Raw genomic sequence first — 23,764 nt, 5'->3', positions numbered from 1 at the left:
TCAGAAGAATTGCTTTGTCTTGTGATTGAACAACAAATTATGCCCTGAGGCAAGGGCCTGAAACAGACTTGAACATGACACTGGTTCTTTCCTGAGCTGGTGAGAGAGAGCCAACCAGTTTATACTCCTCCTGCTCTCCTGCCTCAATTTCCTGTGACGTCAACTTTATATAACTCCATTTGTCCACTTCGCCAACAACCATTTCTGCATTCATTCCCACGCTGCTCCCAATGCTTGGAACACTACCCTGAGCTGATCTGCAAAGCTTCGACATTATCCTCATTTAAAGCTCTCTCTTGAAGATCCACTTCTTCTGGAATGCCTACAAGAAAATAGCTGTCTAATTCATCTACCTCTTTATTATCATTGATCAGCATTCATGAATGAACTACTTATTTATTGTATATAAAGGCAGGGGGGTATATGGACACTGTAACTGAAGCTGGGAATTGGTGTAAGAGAAAGATGAGAGAGCTGAATTCTGGACAGAGGACTGAGGGACGAGAATTTACTTTATTTCACTTAAAAGTGAAAACACAACTGTGTAATTAATGACATGCCTATTATCGCTGATCACATTTTCTTCAGTATTCTGAATACCTTTTTCTTCTTCAGCATGTTTTTCTTGGACCAATAAATTATCTCCTGCCACTGAAAACAATCCCACTTCTATCTTTTTTTTTCATATGAAATACTTGAAGTTAGAAACTCACCATGGTTTCTACAACTAAATTAAAATCCAAAGCATCTTCTAATTCAGATGGCCAAAATGACCAAACCAGTGAATTTTTCATCATTATGAACCTGATATACTTGCCACCTAACTCAATGGGAATTTTGACTTCATTAATAGGTCTGGGCCCTTTTTCTACTCCTACTCTTTGATTATCTAGCGTCTCAACCGTAAAATGCATATCTCCTTGTGTACCTCCTTACAGCAACTTATTGAAACTGAGTCCTTGGACCACAAACCTCCATCACTTTCCAGTCTTTTTTCCCCCCTACCAATCTCCTTTTTACTCCTCAGATTGCTAGGCATATACCAGGAAAATGCAGGAAGAAATATGTATAATTTTCACATTCATTCATTCCCTCGCTCGAATAGTTTGCCTGCCACTTATCTCTATCAGTAAATCTCTGTATTTATAGTACAAGGTTTTAGACAGAAACAGGCTTTTGACACAAGTTCATAATCATATGAGACCACAAGTCTGTTTATTGGTATGATTTCCCATTTACCAATTGCAGTTTGAAGACAATAGTACAATTCTATATATTGACTCAGCAGAGTTACAATAAATTGGATCTTATCAAATTCTGGATACTCCTTTTAAAAAGTAACTAGTTTTTGTAATCTGAGATACAGTATTTCAATGTTTTGGCTGTATTTCAAGCAACAGTAGTGGTGAAAAACTACTGATAGTAAAATGTAGAATAACTAGGCCATTAAGACCACCAAATGTTTCATTTCTTCATACATTTTATGCAAATTGGTACTGAGTAGACTTAATCTGATTAGTTTCTCCCCTTTACTAATAAAACGATCACTCTAAAATTGATGGAAGTGAAGTATCAAAACATTTTCCCATTAAATACTTATATATATTTGGAGATCTGATAGGCTGCACACTCAAGGAAGAGGTACTCATATTACAATGCAGACAATCTTTTTCAATGACTTTGCCTAGAACTTTGCCAAATTGGAGAGCCACTTCCCCACCGAATGGCATTACAGCCAGCCACACAATAATCACTTTTGGGCCCTGATGTTGTGTTGTGATCACTCTTTTCTCATTATTTTCTGGCTGCTGATAGGGAAGAGAATATTTCCCTCATCCCTCATCTCTCACTCTTTTACCTCACTTTCTGGGTTCATGAGGAGACAAGGAGCGGTCCTGATGTCTCTTGTCTGTTTGTTCAGCGTTATCTGACAGGTACGAACTCACATACAAATGAACAGCACAATAACCTATGGGGGTCTGAAGAGCTGCATCTGGTTTCAGAACCACACAGTGAGAATACAGCCAACAACCGGAATAATGTAACTATGTGAACCCAAAGAGCTTCTGTCCAGCACAGCATTAAGAGAAGGGTGTTGACCCAAAGCTACTGTTCTGTTGTTCTAATTGGCTTTGACAACTGGCTGCATTCAAAGGTTTCTTCTATGTGAGTGAAAACCTTCTGGTGATTCTACACTACAGTGATAGGATAGGACTCAATGAGAAGAGCTGCTCTCCACATCTCTGAATGATATCTCATATCTTGTTTGAAAGCTGATATACCCTCCAACTCCACTGAAGCTATTTTAGTTAAGCTACAACAATTCAGTTGGCTAAATCCTTACTAGTGATATGTGGTTAGAGATCACCCAGAGCTGATACTGGGTGTGTGGATCTTGTCCTTAAGAAACTTTAAGATCCTTATTATTTTCTCAGCGATTTCAGTGGAAGTCTTAACAATAACTAAGGATGGTCAGAGATGACATTGTCAGTAAGGACATTAATTCAAATGTGCATCAAAAGAGAATGGCATGACAGAGATTAATGACAAAAAAAGCTCTCCCACAAAAATTCTCATTCTAGCTGCACAACCTGTGATTAGTTCACTTAATCAAATTTCCAATTAAGCTGAAGACAATGTCAGAAAGGCACAAGTCATCTAATGGATAGTAGTAAGCATGGGCTAGTAGAGGAACAATTTAGGACTGGTGTTTGATGGCTGAAGAGATCCTGCCATGAATTCCCCTGTGAAGGAAATTCTCAAATAGAATTTGAATTCTATTTTTGCCAAGAAAATGAGTTGGTTTTAATAATTACTATAATGTTATTGGTTTTACAAGAGTTGATATCTTCAACTGAAATCAACATGACTATAGTTCCACAATTAACACTTAGAATCTGTAATATACAAGGTTCAAATAGTTCAGCATGAACACAAGCCAGAGAGGTGTATCAGTGAATGGCTAGAAATGGATTCACATAACCACAACAGCATGGGAATTTATGACGCCTCGAGTGCTTTACAAAAAACTTGCCCTATGCTGGAGAGCAAGACTTAGAGGTTTTCATAACGTTTAACATATTAAAAGGTTGATTGTAATCTGCACAATGGAAAGTAAGGGTATATCTATACAGCCGACGATAAAGTGCAGCCGCGGCTCTCCCTGCACTGTAATAAAACCACTTCCGCGAGGGGAATAGCTACCAGCACTGGGAGCGTGGCTCTCAGTGCTGGGTCACTGTCTACACTGGCACTTTACAGTGCTAAAACTTACATCGCTCTGGGGGGTGTTTTTGTGGCAGTGTAGACAAGGCCTTAGTCTCATAGTTAAGGCCCTGGACTGGGACTCAAGACATCTGGGTTCAAATTCCTACCCCTGCCATAGACTTTCTGTGTGACTTTGAACAAGTCACTTAATAATTATGTGCCTCAGTTTCCCATCTGTAAAATGAGGATAATAGAAACGTGGGGCTGGAAGGAACCTTGACAGGTCATTTAGTTCAGCCCTCTGTGCTGAGGCAGGACCGAGTAAACCTAGAACATCCCTGACAAGTGTTTGTCCAACCTGTTCTTAAAAAACCTCCAGTGATGGGGATTACGCAACCTCCCTTGGAAGCCTAGTCCAGTATTTAAATACCCTTCTCGTTAGAAATTTTTTCCTAATATTTAGTTTAAATCTCCCTTGCTGCAGATTAAGTCCATTACTTTTTGTCCTACCTTCAGTGGACATGGAGGACAATTGATCACTGTCCTTCTTATAACAGTCCTTAGCATAGTTGATATCAGGTGCCACCTCAGTCCTCTTTTCTCAAGACTAAACATGTCCAGTTTTTTAACCTTTCCTCACAGATCAGGTTTTCTAAACCAGTCATCATTTTTGTTGCTCTTCTCTGGACTCTCTTTAATTTATCCACATCTTTCCTAAAGTGTGGCATCTAGAACTGGACATAATATTCCAGCTGAGGCCTCACCAGTGCTGAGAAGTGAGGGACATTTACTTCCATGTCTTATGTATGACAATCCTGTTAATACACCCCAGAATAATATTAGCCTTTTCACAATTGCATCACATTGACTCATATTCAATTTGTGATCCACTATAACCCCCAGATCCTTTCCAGCAGTACATCACCTAGCCAGTTATTCCCCATTTTGTAGTTGTGCTTGATTGATTTTTCCTTCCTAAATGTATTACTTTCCACTTGTCTTTATTGAATTTCATCTGGTTGAATTCAAACCAATTGTCCAATTTGTCAAAGTAGTTTTGAATTCTAATCCTGCCCTCCAAAGTGCTTGAAATCCCTCCCAGCTTGGTGTCATATGCAAATGTTATTAGTATATTCTGCACTCCATTATCCAAGTCATTAAAGAAAATACTGAATAGTACCAGATGCAGGACTGATTCCTGCAGGACCCCACTAGATGTGGCCTCCCAGTTTGACAGCGAACCATTTATAACTACTCTGTCAGGGTTCCCTCCCCACTCTGCACTCTGGGGTACAGATGTGGGGACTCGCATGAAAGACCCCCTAAGCGTATATTTTACCGGCTTAGGTTAAAACTTCCCCAAGGCACAAATTCCTTTCCTGGTCCTTGGACGGTATTGCTGCCACCACCAATGATTTACTCAAAAATTCAGGAAAGGGTCACTTGGAATCCCTATTCCCCCAAAATATCCCCCCAAGTCCCTTCACCTCCTTTCCTGGGGAGGCTTGAGAATAATATACCAACCAATTGGTTAGCAATGTGAGTACAGACCAGACCCTTTGCCTTCAGGACACTGAAAATCAATCAGGTTCTTAAAAGAAGAACTTTATTTATAAAGAAAAAGTAAAAGAATCACACCTGAAAAATCAGGATGGAAGGTAACTTTACAGGGTAAATAAAAAGATTTAAAACACAGAGGATTCCCCTCTGGCTCAGCTTCACAGTTACAAAAACAGGAATAAAACTACCTCTGTAGCCTAGGAAAATTCACAAGCCAAAACAAAAGATAACCTAATGCATTTCCTCGCCCTACTTACAATTTCTGTAATTTTAGATGGATCATTCCAGGCATATCTTCAGGAGATGTTGTACTGCTTGGTCTCTCCCTCCGTCTGGAGAGGGAACAACAAAGAGAGAGCACAAACAAAACCTTCCCCCCAGATCTGAAAGTATCTTCTTTCCTCATTGATCCTTCTGGTCAGATGACAACCAGTTATTTGAGCTGATTAACCCCTTACAGGTAAGACAATTCAGTACAGCTGCCAAGGAGGGATTTTGTGCTACTCTTCTCTTTATATTTATGACATACTCCATGAGCATGGTCTTTAACAAGTTATGCACCCACCATATAGTAATTTCATCTAGATCACATTTCCTTTGCTTATGAGAATGTCATGTGGCAGTATGTCAAAAGTTTTACTAAAATCTAACTATACCATGTCTACTGCTTTCCCGCATCTACTAGGCCAGCAGTCCTATCAAAGAAGTAAATTAAGTTGGTTTGGCATGATTTGTTCTTGATAAATCCATGCTGCCTATTCCTTATAACTCTATTATCCTCTAGGTGCTTATAAATTGAATGATTAATAATTTGCTCCAGTATCTTTCCATGTAACAAAGTTGGCTAACTGGTCTATAATTACCCAGGTCCTCTTTGTTCCCCTTCTTAAAGATATGTTTGCTCTTCTCCAGTCCTCTAGCACCTCGCCTGTCCTCCATGAGTTCTCAAAAATAATCACTAATGATTCCGAGATTGCTTCAGCTAATTTCTTAAGTACCCTGAGGGAATTTCATCAGGGGAATTATCCCTTATCTGCCAATTTCAGAGGTCTTGCACCTTCCTCTGAAACATCTGCAGCTGGCTGCTGTCACAGACAAGATAGTGGATTAGATGGACCATCTGTGTGATCTAGTAGGGCAATTCCTATGTTCTGGTGTCTTGTCTGTTCAGATTGTAAACTCTTCGGGGCAAGGACTGTCTCTTGTTATGTATTTACACAGTACCAAGTACAAAGGGAGGCCTGATCTCAGCTGGGGCCTCTAAGCACGACTAATAGAAATTAGTAACCACACAACATTTATTTATTGTTCACTAGTACTTTAGTTATATGTCTATTTAGTTGTGTATAATAGCTCTACTTTACCAATGATATAAGACCTGTCTCCTCTGTATATCAAGACCAGTGTGAAAATCTGTACCAGGGTCACATATTCCCTTATTGAAATAAACTTGAAAAAAGTACATTTATATTTTTAAATAAGTGGCAAGCTACTTGCACATCTATGGATGTTGGCCAAGTCTTCAGCTTAAGACTTCCTTTTTTCTCTTGTTTAATTTGCTCCCTGATCATCACCTCTCTGCTCAGAATGACTGAGAGCACAGCCCACTTTTTCAGCTGGAAGCTGGAGTTTGCAGCCCGTTTGGAGGCCACTTTAAGCACCCTTGCAACAAGAACATGTCCAATGGATAAGTTTGGGACTCTTGTCTCTTTTCAAAGTTTCATCAACTGGCAAAAATAAAATTTTTGACTTCTCTGATTCAGGAAACCTCTTTTGAAGTGATTCCCGGTTAGTGTTTGGTGGATCAGTACTTCTGAATTGGAAAATTTGGTTGGGAACCAGCATTTGTTACAGATTGTCATATGGCTTATCAATCAATAGCTAAAATTTTTCCCATATAAGGTGTAAACAGTTCTCAGTTAATGATGTAACTGTATAGCATTTTAGTTATATGTAACTGCCAGATTTTAGTTCGTATAATTTAAAGCTGTCTTCAATAAGGAGGGCAAGGGAGGGAAAGCTAAGCAGATGAAATTCAGCTTCGGTAAATGTAAGTTAATTCATACTGGCAAAAAGAATCTAAACTACTAACAGAAGCTAGACATAGGCCTTATTCAAAACCCTGCATCCAAACCATTGATGTAGTTCAAAATCTGAACATCTCTGTGCCTTAGTTTCTTTCTCTATCGATAAAATGGGGATAATCCTTATCTACCTCATAGGGATGTTGTGTGGAGTACTTGATAACTGTTTTTGTAGTGATCTGAAGGCATAACATTCTAAATATTGTGAACTTGGTATAAGTACGGTTTGAGGACCAATTCCTTAGGTATGGGCCACTGCTGGAGGCAAGATAAAGGATTTGATGGGCCAACACTATGATCTAGCATAGCAAATTCTATGTTCCTAAATAAATGTTAATTCTAAGGAAATTGTAAACTTTGGCCGAAACCTGTCTAACATATGTTCCTAAAGTTAAGCACTTAAATCCACATTTAGGCATGTAGATTCATAGACTCATAGAGTTAAAGGCCAGAAGAGACCATTACATCATCTAGTCTGGCTACCTTATCTCACAGGCCATTCAATTTCACACAGTTGCTCCAGTGTTGAACCCAATAACTTGTGTTGGGCTAAAGCATGTCTTCCAGTCTTGACTTGAAGACACCAAGAGATGGGGAATCTATCACTTCCCTTGGTAGTTTGTTCCAGTGGCTAATCAACCTCACTGTTAAAAATGTGGGCCTAATTTCTAACTTGAATTTGTCTGGTTTTAATTTCCAGACATTGGTTCTTGTTATGCCTTTCTCAGGTTGATTATGGAGCCCATTAGTACCTGGTATTTTCTCCCCATGAAGGTACTCAAACTCTGTAATCAAGTCATCTCTCAATCCTCTTTTTGATAAACTAAACAGATTGAGCTGTTTAAATCTCTCACTTCAAGGCATTTTCTCAATCCTGCAAATCATTTGTGGCTCTTTGTTGCACCCTTCCCCATTTTTCAACATATTTTTAAAACGTGGACACAAAACCTGTAGGCAGTATCCCAGTATCCATCATCCAATGCTGCTAACAGGTAAAATCCCCTTTCTACTCCAACTCATTTCTCTCCTGTTCATACATCCCATGATCACAATAGCTTTTTGTCAGGTGTCACACTGGGTGCTCATGTCGAGCTGCTGGTCCACTATGACTCCTAAATCCTTTCTGGAGTCACTTCTTTCCAGAATACAGAAAATGTATTGACAAACAATATATAGGGAACCAGGGGATAAGTTACTATAGGACCAATGAAAACTGAAATAGGAAGACCTTGATTGAAGATGTGAGAGGTGCTAAAGTGAAGAATAGATTTACATTAAACGACTGATAAATTATCCAACCAAATAAACCAAGTCTAAAAACAATGGCTGGGAACAAAGCTGACAGTATAACCACTAGTATTGTTCTCAGAAAACTAACGCAAGTAAATCAATGGGCAAAGATGGTTTGCATCTCAGAAAATTCGGAGAACACTATGACCACCTGGCAACCCTGTAAAGGCTCATATGTTCAATTTGCCCTTAGTATCAGGCACAGTACTAGATAAACAGAAAGTAGTACTCATGTTACAGCATTTTTTAAAGAAAAAAATGGTGTAAACTAGATAACTGTATGCCAGCCAATCTAATATCAGTCCCAAATACATTTCTGGAGTCAGTTATACATATAATTGAATGGAATAAAGATGGTCTTAACAAAAATAGGTTATGCCTGACAACCTAATTTCTTTTTCTGAAGAAGTCAGTGACTATTAAGAAGAAAAATGCTTACAATGTTGTCTATCGACTACTTAGTAATACTTTAGATAAAGAACCACAAAAATATTTGATTCTACACTGGCCAACTTAAGCAAGGAATGCAGATATGCAAATTGGATAGCAAATTGGCTTAATGGGAGGAAGCCAAAATCATTATAAATGACAATGGGTTCCAGTGATGAGAAGTCACTAATGGGATAAATGACCTAATCCACAACTGACTTGTAGAGTGGCAACATCTATTGAGACACCAAAACTGGAAATATTGGTAATACCTCAAGTGACATGAACCATATTTTAAAAGTTTAAAGTACATTAGGGAGTGGTCTATGAAATAGTTCATTCATTTCAACATGAATGAATGTGAAGTGTTTCATTTTGGATCTAACCCTTGAAAAGCAACCTGTATGTTGCTAAATAAAGAGTTGGAATGTGCTGACAATGGTTGAAATGATTAGTATGAGGAAGATGTACAAAGAATACATTGCTCAACTACAGCAAAACTGTAGAAAATAGGACCCGAGATTGTATGAGAAACAAAAACTTTCTTGGTTTATCTAAACATCACTGAATATGTATATGTGTATGTGTGTGTGTAAGAGTATCCCCCAAAATATTACATTATTATTTAAAGTTTTAAGTGGGTACAATTTTTCATCTTAGGGTACTTCACATTACAGCTGTAGGTTTTAGTGTGTTGTTTTTGTTAATTATCCATCATACACTAACAGAGATACTATGGGATAAATATTAATTACTGGCTAAATTTGCAAGGCTTTACACTCAACTTCATGGCATTTGTCTGTTTGGATGTTACACAATAACTTTTGAGCTGGGAAATAACTTTTGTCTGGGAAATATATGCAGAGAAATCAGGAACTCTACTATTTTCCTCACCAATACTATGCAATGTAACTGAGAGAGAAATATGGGACTCTCACAGTATTGCATAAGATGTTTGGGAGTTTGAAGAGAAGCATATGTGTTTAGCATCTGCAGGCCTTACCTTGGACCAGCTTCTGTTTGAGATTTGCTGCAGACACTTATGTAAGGTCTCAGAATGGGTGATATGTTCCACATGCATTTCTCCTGCAGTAAAGTAAATCATGATTATGCTGATTAAAATATTTTATCTCCCTTTAACATTATTTGGATTAGCTGCCAAAATTCAGGCTCCTTGCCCCTTCCTAGGGCTTGCTGCATGGCACACAAATGAGCTTTGGTCAATTTAGTTCTAACAAAGATAGCTAATTCTTTTGTCTTTTGTTCCATTTATTTTGTGAGATGCACCTCTTCCAGCTCTTTCTGTTCAGCATTTGTTGCTGCTTTTTCAGCATTCTCATGTCCTTTCAAGTGATTTTTCTTTCCTTTTTATTTATTTATTTATTTTGAGCAGCAGTAAATACCAGCTCTATCTGTTTTGCGCTTCTCTCATTCTGCTTTTAGGGTAGCTTTGAATGCTGTGAGATTTGTTATTTCCTGCAGGCATGCAACTTTGCCTCAGGTGCTTCTCTGGCTGGCTCCATGTTCATGGAATTTCATCCCATTTCTTTTTCATGTTTCTCCAAGTCTACTTTAATGGCTACTTCCTTCTCTTGCAATGGATCTTGGTGAAGTTTCAAATTTAGCTCGTCAGCCATGTTTACCATCTACTTCCTTCTCTTGCTGCATTTAAGTTAATGTCACTTTATTTCAGTGTGCTGTTTTATTGCTGATTTCTTGCAGGAGCATCCTCCAAATTCTCCAGGTTCTGCTCTACGCCTTTGTCAAGGATTAGTTTTTAGCATCCTACAAAAGCAGAAAATTTAGCTTATACACTGTGGCTTTTTATTTCCAATTCCAACTCTACAAAGGACAGCTCAAAGGGAAATTATTAATGTACATTGCTTTCCTTCCTTTCCCTTTGGGTCTCCTATTTGTCAAGTTGGAGAAAGTTAAAACTAATGGGAAACATGAACCTTCTTTGTGATTATGAATATTCAACATTACTTAAGATTTCCTGCCTGTTGAGATAAACACAACACTTGAAGTTTAACTGTGATATGTTTGAGAACCAAGAAAAATTGTACGGCCTGTGTACATCCATTTACAGCCCAGTGCAAAGTAGGGAAAATGGGATCAAAATGCTTAGACGGGCTTCCTGTCCCCCAGTGGCCACATGACAGCCTCCATTCTCCCAATATTGCAGAAGCTCAACTGCTTGAGGGTGCTCTGAAGGTTTTGAGGGTGGGGGGTCTTTGGAATGGGAAAGAAGCAAGAAGCCAGGGAGCAGGTGCACTCTATGGCGTACTTCCTGGTCTACCTAGTGGATTTCCAGGTAGAATTCCACTGAGAAGTTAGTGCTGCTAATTGTTCTTTATTAACTCCTTTTCTAAGGCACAGGAAGGGCTTGGTGCACAGCCACAGAGGGGAAGCTATGGCGGCTTAGAGCGACACAGAATGACAAACCATCCGATTTTCTCACAAAGCCTTAGCCTTTGTGTGGATTGAAGGCCATACCACTGGTCACATCCACAAACTGCTCCCCCGAAAAGGAGACTTCATCAGTAACTCCCTGGAATAAACCTAGCTGAGTTTTCTCAGCATCTTTCATCTTCCGTGGGTTCTTCTACTACAAAGGAGCATTAATCCCTAAATGAACATTTTTACTTTTTTTATTCTTTGAATGACACTTCTTTTAACTGTCTTTCCAGTGCTGACACACCTTTCTTCACCATCGTAATCATTGGTATTAACATAATGTGGACAATAAGGAAGCAAGGAACCTACTGATCTTTTATAGGGCACTCCTGTCCATTCTTCTTATTTAATGGAGATTGTTAGTGATTTGGAGGCAGGGTACCTATCTAGCTGTAAAGCACTATGCACTCCAATTGTACTCTATCAATATTAAACAGTATTAATAATTAAAATATACAAAAATTATGTTATTTCAAACTGCCTCTCTGTAACAAAAATCTGCACATTCTCCTTATTTAAATATCATGACAAGTGGCCTGCCAAGCACACAATCACTGATGTTATCAATAAAAGCAAAACCAAAAAATGGCAAAAGCAAAAATACAAACAGTACCGCGACTAATAAATCAGTCTAGGTTTTCTAGTGCACCCCCCAACTTCAAATTGTCCAGTATACACATTGTCCTACATGTATGTCTGTCAGAGTGCAACCTTTTTAGGGTAAGAAATGAATAGATATATAGGTGTATCTCAGTCACTTAACTAAATAGATATTATTTGTAATTAGCATTACATTTATGAGTTACTAGTTTTCCATGTTCAACAAAAAGAAGAAAAGTGAAATGATTCTCAGTTTATTAATACATTTGGAAATGAAAGGCAAGTATATCTTTTATTTAATCAAATCCTATACAAAGAGCAGAAATGGGCTATGATTTCATGATTTTATATGGTACCAGATAGGAAACACAAATTTCCTTCAAGAAACGACGCAAAACATGCAGCAGTCAATGAAGCAGGAGTTATGGTCAAAGAAACAGCTTGAAGAATGGGACTCAGCGACGTGTTTAAAGTTAAGTACATGCTTATGTGTTTTGTTGCACTGAGGCTAATGATTTAAAATGTGCAAATTCTTTCCTGATAAATTACAATTAATCAGAAAATGAACATATAAAATGGCATTGTGTTTGCAATATTTATTCACCCATATATTATTTTTAATCTATATCAATGGGTTCTTAATGTATTATATTGCATAAATTGTTAAGACAGTGGTTTCTTCAATTTTGCTGAATGTATAGTAGTCAAAACACAGATATGTTCTCTTTTCATAACTTCTTAGCTCAGCTACATACACCTCTACCCCGATATAACACTGTCCTCGGGAGCCAAAAAATCTTACCGCGTTATAGGTGAAACCGCGTTATATAGAACTTGCTTTGATCTGCCGGAGCGTGCAGCCCCGCCCCCCCAGAGCGCTGCTTTACCACGTTATATCCAAATTCATGTTATATCGGGGAAGAGGTGTACAACCTTCCTTTGACTCTCTGAGAATATACAATATTTGTAAAATAATTTTGGAAAAACAAAGTAATACTGGAAATTATCATCTGTTTGATGACAATTCATGAATAGAAAAAAAGCATACATCTAATGAATAATTGTTCACTGCAAATAATTCACCCAGCACTAGTCAGTTCTTTAGTCTGAGCATACATTACATGCACCATGCAATACAGTAGCAGTTTCTCATATTCCTGCTGGCTATAGTTATCCATATGAGGCAGTCACTACCTGCTCATGTAAAAGTGGGGGAGGTGTATCAGTAATGGCAGACATGGCCTTTCACTTCTGTCACTAGTGCAAATCCAGCTCAACTAACTAGTGACAAGAATTCATCTGAGAGTTTTTCAGTAGTCTACAAGAAATGAATTAATGGTCTCAGTCCAGTTCCACAAAAATGTCCATCCAAATTTCCACTATTTTCTCTCAGAAGAGAAGCCAGATCTTGAATGAATGATCCTCTCCCCCAGAGGTAGTGCCTGCAGGTCACTATTGGGGAATATTGGTATTGAGATAGCACCAAGAAGCTTGTACTATTGCTGTCTTTACTGCAAATATTCTAGAGATAAATAGAAGACTTTGGTCTCTAAGGAAGTCAGTTTGGCACTTCCACAAGCCCTAAATTAATTCAAACCATTGAAATACAAAGAAGTGGTGATGGTGGAGACTTCACTCAAGATTTCATTATTGTAGGCCCACAAAATATTTTAGCTCCCAAATGGCATAAACTTTTCACAAATTTGATCTCAGTTAATTTGTTTGATGGTAAAGTATGTTACATCATCTTGTAATCTTTATGAGTTAGTGTGTGGCTGGACTATTTTAAATATATGGCCAGATACTCTGCACCAATAGTCACTATGGCTCCCTGACTCTCAAGTGGCCCTTGATCTAATGTAAGGTCTGGTCTACACCTAAAACTTAAGTTGACCTAACTATGCTGCTCAGGGGTGTGAAAAATTCACACACCTCTGAGAGACATAGTTAAGCCCCCGTGTAGACACTGCGAGGCTGACAGATTTCTTTTGTTGACCTAGCTACTGCCTCTCGGAAAGGTGGTTTAACTAGAGCAATAGAAAAGCCCCTTTTGTCACTGTAGCAAGTGTCTACACTACAGCAGCAGATCTGCAGCTGTGCTGTTGTAGTATCTGTATTATAGACAAGCCCTTAGTTAGAGAAGTCTAAGAGCTGCTCTACCTTACAACAGCTGGCTATGATCCCTCAAGGGACCAAACTCGAGCTATGAACTGGCAGAATTCCATCCTGCCCTCTCCATGCCTCTTTCTTTCCCCAGCACACCCCTACATTGGGGCAAGGGGGACAAATGATAAAGGCACTGGCTCTGCCAGCTTTATGCCAGCTGAAACATTCCCCAGCCTAGGGAAGGTCTCAGCTGGCCAGCTGCAGCCAGATTCCTGCCACTCAATTGGTCCAAAGGCACCATAATCAGGGTCAAAAATCTGACCCATTGCATTTGGTAACAGCGATCTAGTCCAGCTGCACTTTACATTACAAAAAAAGTAAAACGATGTCTCAAATCTGAAAAATAATATGTAATCATGCCACACATTGATGACATAAAAAATATGTTCATGGGATGTTATTGGGAGTCTGGCCTTAGCCCACCATCCTACTTAGTGTTTCTGATCATTTGCAGGCACAATCCATGTCATTTAACTACCTAACTCAAGTCATCATGACTCCCTGCATGAGTAAGGTGAGCCAGATTTGGTCCCCAAGAAATCTTCTCTCTTATATAATTCAAATATCCATTTGTATCCTTCAAGTACTGTACATAAAACCTAGACTAAATACACTACTTTTCCTTGAGGGCAGGAACTTGCACTGAGTGCTAGCTCAGCTGTGTAGCTCAGCTGGGGAAAGAAAGGTAACCTTGAGGTCTCTGGTTTGATCCCCTTCCCTCCATATCCATCTCGCCTCACAATGCTAAGAATAGGAAGAGCTGAGAGAAGCAGTATAAAGATGAAGAACTTTGTCAGGAAACTGAAAGATGGCTGGAACTTTCTAAAAAGGGATGGTACTGAAGGCACAGCTCAAAAAACAATTCTTCATTTTCATGAAATAGAAAATAATGCAAAGAGGGAAAAGACTGATATAGATGCACAGAGGACTTTTTGAGGACCCGCAAATGCAAAGAGAATCACACAAAACAGGAGAAATTACAGGAAACGGGAAAGTTCTTTGTAATACATACGTACAAGGGCAAAGTTGGAAGACAAAGGTACAAAATGAAGGACTGTTAGCAAAGGATGTTTTATTCACTATTTAAGAAGCAAGAGAATGACAAAGGAATGTGTAAGCCTGTTACTTAACACAGAGAGAGTGAGAGAGCAAATAACAGGCAAATGCTGACAAACGGCTATTTTGCTTCTCCCTTCACTGAAAAGGAAAATAACAATGGGTCACAATACAATAATTAATGAGGAAAGGGCAAGGTCAACAGGCAGAATCAGGAAAAAACAGATTGAAGAATACAGCCCCAATAACTTGAATGTATTCAGATAAACAAAGCCCAGTGAAATTCACCTTAGATTACTAAAAGAACTAGTTGAAATGTTGCTATAATTTACATGTCATAAGTGTAGAGATGCAGAGATGTTGTAGCCATGTTGGTCCCAGGATATTAGCAAAACAACGTGGGTGAGGTAATATATTTTACCGGACCAACTTCTGTGTTGCTTGAAAGCTTGTCTCTGACCTGGTCTACACTACAGGGTTAGGTTGACGCAAGGAAGCTTACATTGAACCAGCTGTGGATATGTCTTCACTTAAATTTGGCTCCCGCCATCATAAGTTCCCTGCTACACTGACTTAATAACACCACCTTCCTGAGTGGCGTAGAGTCGCGGTCAACGTAGCTAGGTCAATGCAATGAGAGTGTAGATACTGTGTTACTTACGTTGACCATTACTGGCCTCCAGCAGTTGTCCCGCAATGCCCCACTCTGATCACTTAGGTCACTGCCCCACAAATTTTTGAAATACCTTTTCCTGGTTGTCCAACTTGGCGAGCACACCTGTTGGCTTTCCACTGGTGAGTGTAACTGCCCAGCTGACCGTGCCATCTGCACACTCTAGACACACTCCTGCCTGAAGTAAACAGGAGACATTGGATCTCCTGTGCCTGTGGGGAGAAGACACTGTGCAGGCAAAGCTCCGATCCAGCCATAGAAATCTGGACATCTATGAGCAGGCTGCTTGGGGGGTGCAGGAGAAGGGCTATGACAGAGGTGGGGAAACTTTTTGGCCTGAGGGCCACATCTGGGTATAGAATTTGTATGGCGGGCCATGAATGCTCACGAAATTGGGGTTGGGATCGGGAGGGGTGATGGCTCTGGCTGGGGGTGTGGGCTCTGGAGGGGGCCAGAAATGAGGAGTTCAGGGTGCAGGAGGGGGCTCCGGGCTGAGGCGGGAGGGGGTGCAGGGGGATCAGGGCTCCGGCTGGGGGTGCAGGCTCTGGGGTGGGTCTGGAGATTAGGGGTTTGGTGTGTGTAGGAGGGTGCTATGGGCTGGGGCAGGGGATTGGGACATGTGGGGGTGAGGGGTCCAGCTGGGGGTGCGGGCTCCGGGGTGGGGTCAGAAATGAGGAGTTCAGGGTGTGGGAGGGGGTTCTGGGCTGGGGCGTGAGAGGATGCGGGGGCGGGGGGGTCAGAGCTCCGGCTGGGGGTGCAGGCTCTGGGGTGGGGCTGTGAATCAGGGGTTTGGGATACAGGAGGGGGCTCGGGGCTGGTACCGAAGGGTTCGGAGGGTGGGAGGGGGATCAGGGGTGGGACGGGGGTGGGCGCGGGGTGGGGAGGTGACTCAGGGGTGCAGGCTGCGGGCAGCGCTTATCTCAAGCAGTTCCCGGAAGCAGCATGTCCCCCTTCCGGGACTTAGGCCAGGGGCAGCGTGCGGAGCCCTCTGGCTGCTCCAATGCGTAGGAGCTGGATGGAGTGGACATGCCACTGCTTCTGGGAGCCCGTCTGGAGTGGCCCCCGACTCTGCTTCCTGGCTGGAGCGCCAGAGCAGGGCAAGCCCCAAACCCCGCTCCCCAGTGGGAGCTTGAAGGCGGATTAAAATGGCTGGTAGGCCAAATGCGGCCCGCGGGCCAAAGTTTTCCTACCCCTGGACTATGACATGGACCAGCAGCAGTGCCATGTGAAAGCCATGGAGCTGCAGCAAGCATACCAAAAGGCCAAGGAGGCCAACAATCAATCCAATGCCGAGCTTTTACCAATTGCTGCATGCCATCCTTGGCGGAGACCCCCCTTCCCACTAGCTCCGTGGATACTTCTGAGGAACCCAACTCACAGGCCCCTGCTGCGAACAGCGAAGAGGAGGAGGTGGAAGACGGAGAGGAGATGGAGTATGGGGGACAGGTGACTGGGGGATCCAGCTGTGCAGCGAGCCAGGACCTGTTTTTGACTCCACTGCAGTCCATCCCATCCTGCCAGTCGAGCACAGGCAAGCCTGATGCAGGGGAAGGAAACTCTGGTAAGTCCGCAGTTTACTTTGAAATGGCACCCCCAAAGGAGCAGGATACCTCTTCTAACTTACTCCTTTTTGCTTGTGCTAGAGAGGTAGTGGAACAACCAAGAGAAGCAGAGTTGCTATCTGCTTTTCATTCCCCTCAAGAGTTAGGCAGTGGGGGCCACACGGAGCAATTCATTTACGTGCACTGCACGTTTACATGTCCCATGAATCCTCCATAGAGATCTCAATGAAACTTTCATGGAAGTACTCTGCAATCCTCTGCCGAAGGTTTCTGGGGAGGGCTGCCTTATTTCTTCTGCTATAGTAGGACACTTTCCAACGCCACTCAATGATTACTTCAGCAGTCACCATTGCAGTACACAGGCTAGCAGCATATGGGCCCGGATGGCATTGTGTCGCCAGTAGGAGCTGTGCTCCCTCGGCCTTGGTCAGGAGTGAGGTGTCAGCTAAAATCACCACCACCTGTGGAAAATGGTGCCACTGTTCAGTTCCATTGCTCTATACATTTAGAATCACGCACAGCAATCTAGTCTCCAAGGAATCATCATGTCCCCATAGCTCCTCTTGTGTTGCTGCAAGTATTGCAGGATTGTGTCCCTGTGCTTGCAATGCTCATGACGATAGGACAGAGCTGTCCAGGCTCCATGCACAGGTTTGTGGGATTTTGAAAAAAAGGTGTGAAAATTATGGGTTGCATATGAAATTATGGGATGGAGAACACTGCATTATGGGAAGTTGACTCCATGCTCCCAATCACTCCTGTGCGACTCATTTCAGCCCCATCAGGCATTGCAAAAAACTTCCCAAAAGACCCTGCGCTGGATGGTGGCCAGATGCACAGTGTGATACCTACCCATGATGCTCTGCATCAATACAAGCACTACTAGTGAGGACGTGCGCCGTCGACACAAGAAGCCAAGTGTAACCACACAAACAATGTAATAACTGCGACAGCTGTATGCCAACGTTACTTAGGTCTATATACATTTGTAGTGTAGACATGGCCCCTCTCACCAACAGAAGTTGGTCCAATAAAAGACACCCACCTTGTCTTTCTGATAAGTGCAGCTAGATATTTAAACAACTAGGAAAATGAGGGGCTAGATTCTGCCTCAATTTACATCCCATGCTACAGATTGAAGCCTCTGGGTTAGGCAAGATGTAAATCTGACTCAATATCCCTGTTACCGTACTCTTAGCATCAAATCTAAGCAGGTGCAATACAAGCAGCTAAGGCTCAAGGACGCCAGCAGGACCAAATAAAAGCAGTGTAAATCTCAGCAACGGAGGGTTACGTGAAAGATGTGAGCTTTACGGAGGGATTTGCAGAGGTGATGAAGACAGCATACCACACAGAAAGACAGCAGATGTTCCAAGTTTAGGATTTGGCACCCCATCCCACTGGTTTTCTTCACTGTGTCGTGTTCCAGCACTGTATGATGCTGTAATACCCTGCTCCAGGAAAAGGACATTCTTTTAAAATTACTGCAGAGTGATGAGTCAGTTTAAGATTCTGGGTTTTTCATTGATTGGTTTGTTTTTAACTTTCCCCTTCCAGGACAGGGCAGAACAAAAAGTAATCTGCAGCAAGGAAAATCTAGGTTAAATATTAGGGGAGAGTTAACGATAAGAAGATTTTGGCAACAAAAGCTGCTAGAGAGATGTTCAACAGTAATTACTCATCTATTACGGATGGTTTTAAGTTCTTGTAAAAAGTTAAACTTAGATTTTAACAGTATTATAAATACATTTGCACAACCTATCAAAATCCTCTTTGAAATTGTGTTCAACTGCAACAGATGATTTCTGGTCAATAGACTACTGGCCTCCACACACACAGCATGATGGCCAAAGTGTAAGCAGAAGTCTCATTTTAATTGAGAAGTAAAATTATTTAAAACTGTAATGCATTTTGCAGAATAAATTGCTGTAGTGTTATCTAATTATTTAATTGGACTGGTGCTAGTTAAAATTTCCGACTTACCTCAGGGTTGCATAATATAATCTATTGTAGGGTCCAATCATCATCTCTTATGCATGTGATTCTCAATTAAGATAAAGGGAGTTTCACAGACACAAGAATTGAAGGATGGAGGCAATAAATAAAAGGAACCATAAAAAGAGACCAAGAGAATTTCTGGTGAGCATAGGTTTTTCCCGTAAAATTTAAAGAAATTCCATAAAGGTTGGTAGACCAAAGTTTGACCTGGCATTTTTAATGTGATAATTTTTCAGGTCCATATGATTTTTACATGTGTCATATTGTTTCCACATTTGATGCTTTCACACTTTTCTTCATCTTAAATAAAATTGCAATCTAATGCAGGCATCCTAAGGATCGGAGGAGGTCAATTTTGACATGGAACAACATTTCAGGTTTTCATTTTTCTCCTTTACAGCTTGGATTATACAGTTTCTAGATGTACAGGTAGAATAAGAATAGAGCAGGAAATGGCAACAGGCAAAATGTTATGGTTACCTTTCAAGTGAAGTCAACAAATTTCCCCTTTAAGTTTCTGAGTATTATATACTGCACATATATAATACAATGTTGTTTAGTGTATCTTAAACTGTTTTATAGAGTTAATGTAAGTAATAAAATAAAATAATAAATTTAAAAAACCCTATGTGCACACAAGAATAAATATGTAGGGAAACTCTTAAAGGGTCAAACTATGAAGTTTCTTCTAAATTCTCCCATCAGGCTGACAAAGTTTGCCCACCCCTCGTGGGATCCTCCTGAGACAAAGGGCATCCATGTGAGATTCCTTGCCTCCATATTTAGACCTGCTTACCAGCTCCCACTAACAACTATACGAGATGTGCTGACAGGGGCGCCCTCACCTCCAGAATCCACTCCAGGGAACGCTTCAACCCATTGAGGGGGAGCAGCCTACATCACTGCAGACTCCATCGGCAGTAAAATGAACTGATTTGAGCTGCACATTGGCTATGAGGCTAGAAACTAGCATAGTTTGGCCATCCCCTCTTCTCCTTCCTATCGTGCTCTTTCCAAGGGCCTGGTGCAATGACCACTGAAGTAAAAGGGAGCCTTTCTATTGACTTCAATGAGCATTGGATCACATTCCAAATCTGTGGAACTGAGACCGTCAAGAACTTCCCTAGAGGGGATCTGTATGGGGTTTGCAGTACACAGAGCTACTGGAAGGCTGTTTCAGACAGCAGGATCTGCAGAGAAGAAACCTCTTGCACAAATGGATGGTCAATAGTGAGTGCAAAGGATCATTTTAAAAATCATATACTGTAACCCTGACAGTGTCATTTTAAATAAGAACATAACAAGAATCCCTCTTTCTAACCATAAGTATTTGTATATACAATAGCTGCACAAGCAACCGCATATATTCTTAATATCAGGAAGAAGACTAGCATGAAAACAATGAGTAAGGAGGAGCCATAGGACTAAATGGCATACCTGAAAGATGTGGTCAGCATCCAGTAGAATAGTTTTTTCTCACAAATCACCCACCAGCATCCTGACACACAAATACCACTTTTATTTGTCTCTCTGCCAATTGCAATATATGTCAGTTTAGTGATGGCTTCTATCCTTAACTGGCACCAGCCTAGATCTCAGAATGTTTCTGCTCTTCAGAGATGAAAGAGGAGCGAAATGTGTGATGTGCCAAAGAGAAATAACAGAATGCAGGATATATGTCAACAAAAGTCTCTTAGCACTAAAATACAGTCATGATACGTGACACCATATGCAGAGGTCAGATACCCATACTGATATGCATCGTTTATGAAGATAAGGGTTGCAGTTAGAACTTTTTCGGTCCTTTATAGGTGAATTTATAAATTGGTTGTTATATTTTTAACTATTACTTCTTATGGGATCTTAAAATTGAACTAGTGTATTATTAATATTTTAATAGACTCCTGATTTTTCTGCTCTTCTTCCTTCATTGGGTTGATCACCACAACACACATGTGACATGGATTCTGTGACTATGTATAGTAAGATACAGTCTGTACCCTGAAGAACTTACAATCTAAATAGATCCTCAAAGTGGAAGCAAAAGGAAGTATTATGACCCCATTTTACAGACGAGTAACTGATAGACCTGGTTGGGAATTTTCCAACAAAATTGTTTTTTGTCAAAAAATGCTGAAATGGTTGGTTTTGACAAATGTCCCAGTTCAAAAAATGATGCAACATCCCTTTCTGGCATTTTCAAAATGAAAAAATTTCATTTTCCAGTTTGAAATTGAAATGCTAGTTTATTTACACTAAAAAGGGTTAATTTTTTAAAGGCCAAAATAAAAATGAAACATTTTAAAATTATTGAACCAAAACATTTTGATTGACTCAATGTGAAATTCTTTCAGGTTATCGGTTGGTGACCATTTTTGAGATTTTGCATTTTTGTCAGAATTTGGGATGAGAAAAAAAGTTTGAAATCTGGAAAACTCACTGGATAGGAAATCAATATAATAGATTCAAAGGCCAGAAGGATCCATTGTGGTCATCTAGTCTGACCTCCTGTATAGCCAGGGACAGCTCCAGGGACCAGAGCACCAAGCGCGTGCCTGGGGTGGCAAGCCACGGGGGGCGGCCTGCCGGTCGCCGTGAGGGTGGCAGTCAAGCTGCCTTTGGCGGCATGCCTGCAGGAGGTCCGCCGGTCCCGCAGCTTCGGTGGCAATTTGGCGGCGGGTACGCCGAAGGCGCGGGACCGGCGGACTTCCCGCAGGCATGCCACCAAATCTGCATTACCAGCGGACCTCCCGCAGGCATGCCGCCAAATCCGCGTGGCGTTACCAGCAGACCGCCCGCAGACGTGCCGCCAAAGGCTGCCTGACAGCCGTGCTTGGAGCGGCAAAATACATAGAGCTGCCCCTGTGTATAGCACAGACCATAGAACTTCCCCAAAATAATTCCCAGCCTTAGTGACTAAGGTTCAGAGTATTGAAGTGGCTTGCCCAAGGTCACATAGGAAGTCTGTGGCAGAGCTGGGAATTAATCCGAGAGCCCCAAAGTCTCAGTCCAGTACCTTTAACTACAAGACTATCCTTCCTCTCCGAAGATCATAAAAAGAGTTTAGAAAATTAAATTAAATTAAATTTCGCTCCTTAGGCCTAATCTTCAGTAACACAATAAATCAAAAACCATCATCTGGAACAGAGTGTACTTACACCTCTTAGAGACAGGCAGCATCTGAGCTGATCCAGCCAGACAGACCACCTATATATTGGTAGGCGGAAATAATCCTGTTTGGCAGAAGTGCACTGAAGAATGAAATATTGCAAGAAAAGAATATTCTGTCTATAAAACCACCATTTGGTTCACAACAATATAAAAATGCAAAACCTAAATCTAAACAAAAAATGTTTGTAAGAATGAGGCTTGAGAATGAACCAATTTCTTTATGGACTAGAAGACATCAACAAAAAATGGAAACTTAGACCAGTGGTGATAAGTGTGGGTCTTGGTATTCTCTGAAGATAACTGAATAATAAGGCTTTATAACTGTTAACCATTTAGGAAATTAGTGTAGGGGGTCTGTTTTCCCCACAAAGCACATTTATAGCTCCTATTAAAAATAAGGCCTTACACTGATATAGTGCCTTTTATCCTAAAGAGTTTTACTAACTATATACACATTACAGCTGAAGTAAGAATAGAAAAAAGTACCTGATATTGACAAAGAATTTCAATTTGAATATATCCTCAACCCTTTCATGTCTGCCTTCCACAAGCATCAACCTCTCAAGTTTTACTGAGAAAAATACTCATGAAATGTGAATGTTAAGCTCAAATGTTCTTATATTCACTGGAAGCAAATTCTGAACTGTTCAATCACTTGTTATATTTGAAACCTGAAATCTGCACTGTGTTGGCAAGTCATCCACCCAGGGAACAGAAACACTATCACCTGACTTAGGTAATTAACAACAGGAATTTTGAAGATCAAATGTTAAATATTCACAATCAACCGTGTGTGAGATATTAATACAGAAAAAATGGGAAAATCATTAATTTTGAATGATGAATAAATCTGAGAATTTTGGAATCTGTTTGAGGACATTTTCCAAACAGAAAAAAGGAGAAATCAACACATATATTAATTAATACACATTTTAGCTCTAGTACTATCTAAGGAATCATTTACCCCATTACTGAAATATAGGCAACTATGGGATGCAAGACAAAAGGTAAGCACTCAGTACAACGTGCAATGCTAGCAGTCAGGAGGCAAAGTTATGGCCAAAGACATTAAGGTAAGCCTTCACTCTTATGAAAAGTGCCCTAGGACTTTTAATATCCATGCAGAGTAGACAGGTTCTCTCTTTGTAAACTCGGAACCAAAAAAGCCCTACACGGTTGGTTCCATAGAAATATAATTATCTATAAGAGTAATACATAGCACTTAATGTTTTCAAAGCGCTTTACAAATATTAACTAATTCATCCTTATGACACCCATGTGAGGTAGCTAAATAAGTGTTATTGTCTCAGTCATACTGATGGGAAACTACAGCAGAAATGCATAAGCAACTTTCCCCTGGCCAAAGAGGGAGCAGTGTCAGAGCCAGGATTAAAATTCAAGAAATCTTAGTTCTCAAACCACATCTCTCTGTCTCTGAATGATCAATGGCTGAGTCGACTGCCAGCATTCAAGCCTGTGGTTTCAGTAAGCCTAGAAATTGCAAATCTGAT

Source organism: Terrapene carolina, unplaced genomic scaffold, assembly GCF_002925995.2.
Source record: "Terrapene carolina triunguis isolate 2854851 unplaced genomic scaffold, T_m_triunguis-2.0 Scaffold21, whole genome shotgun sequence".
NCBI lineage: Eukaryota > Metazoa > Chordata > Testudines > Emydidae > Terrapene > Terrapene triunguis.
This window is presented reverse-complemented; position numbering follows the sequence as displayed.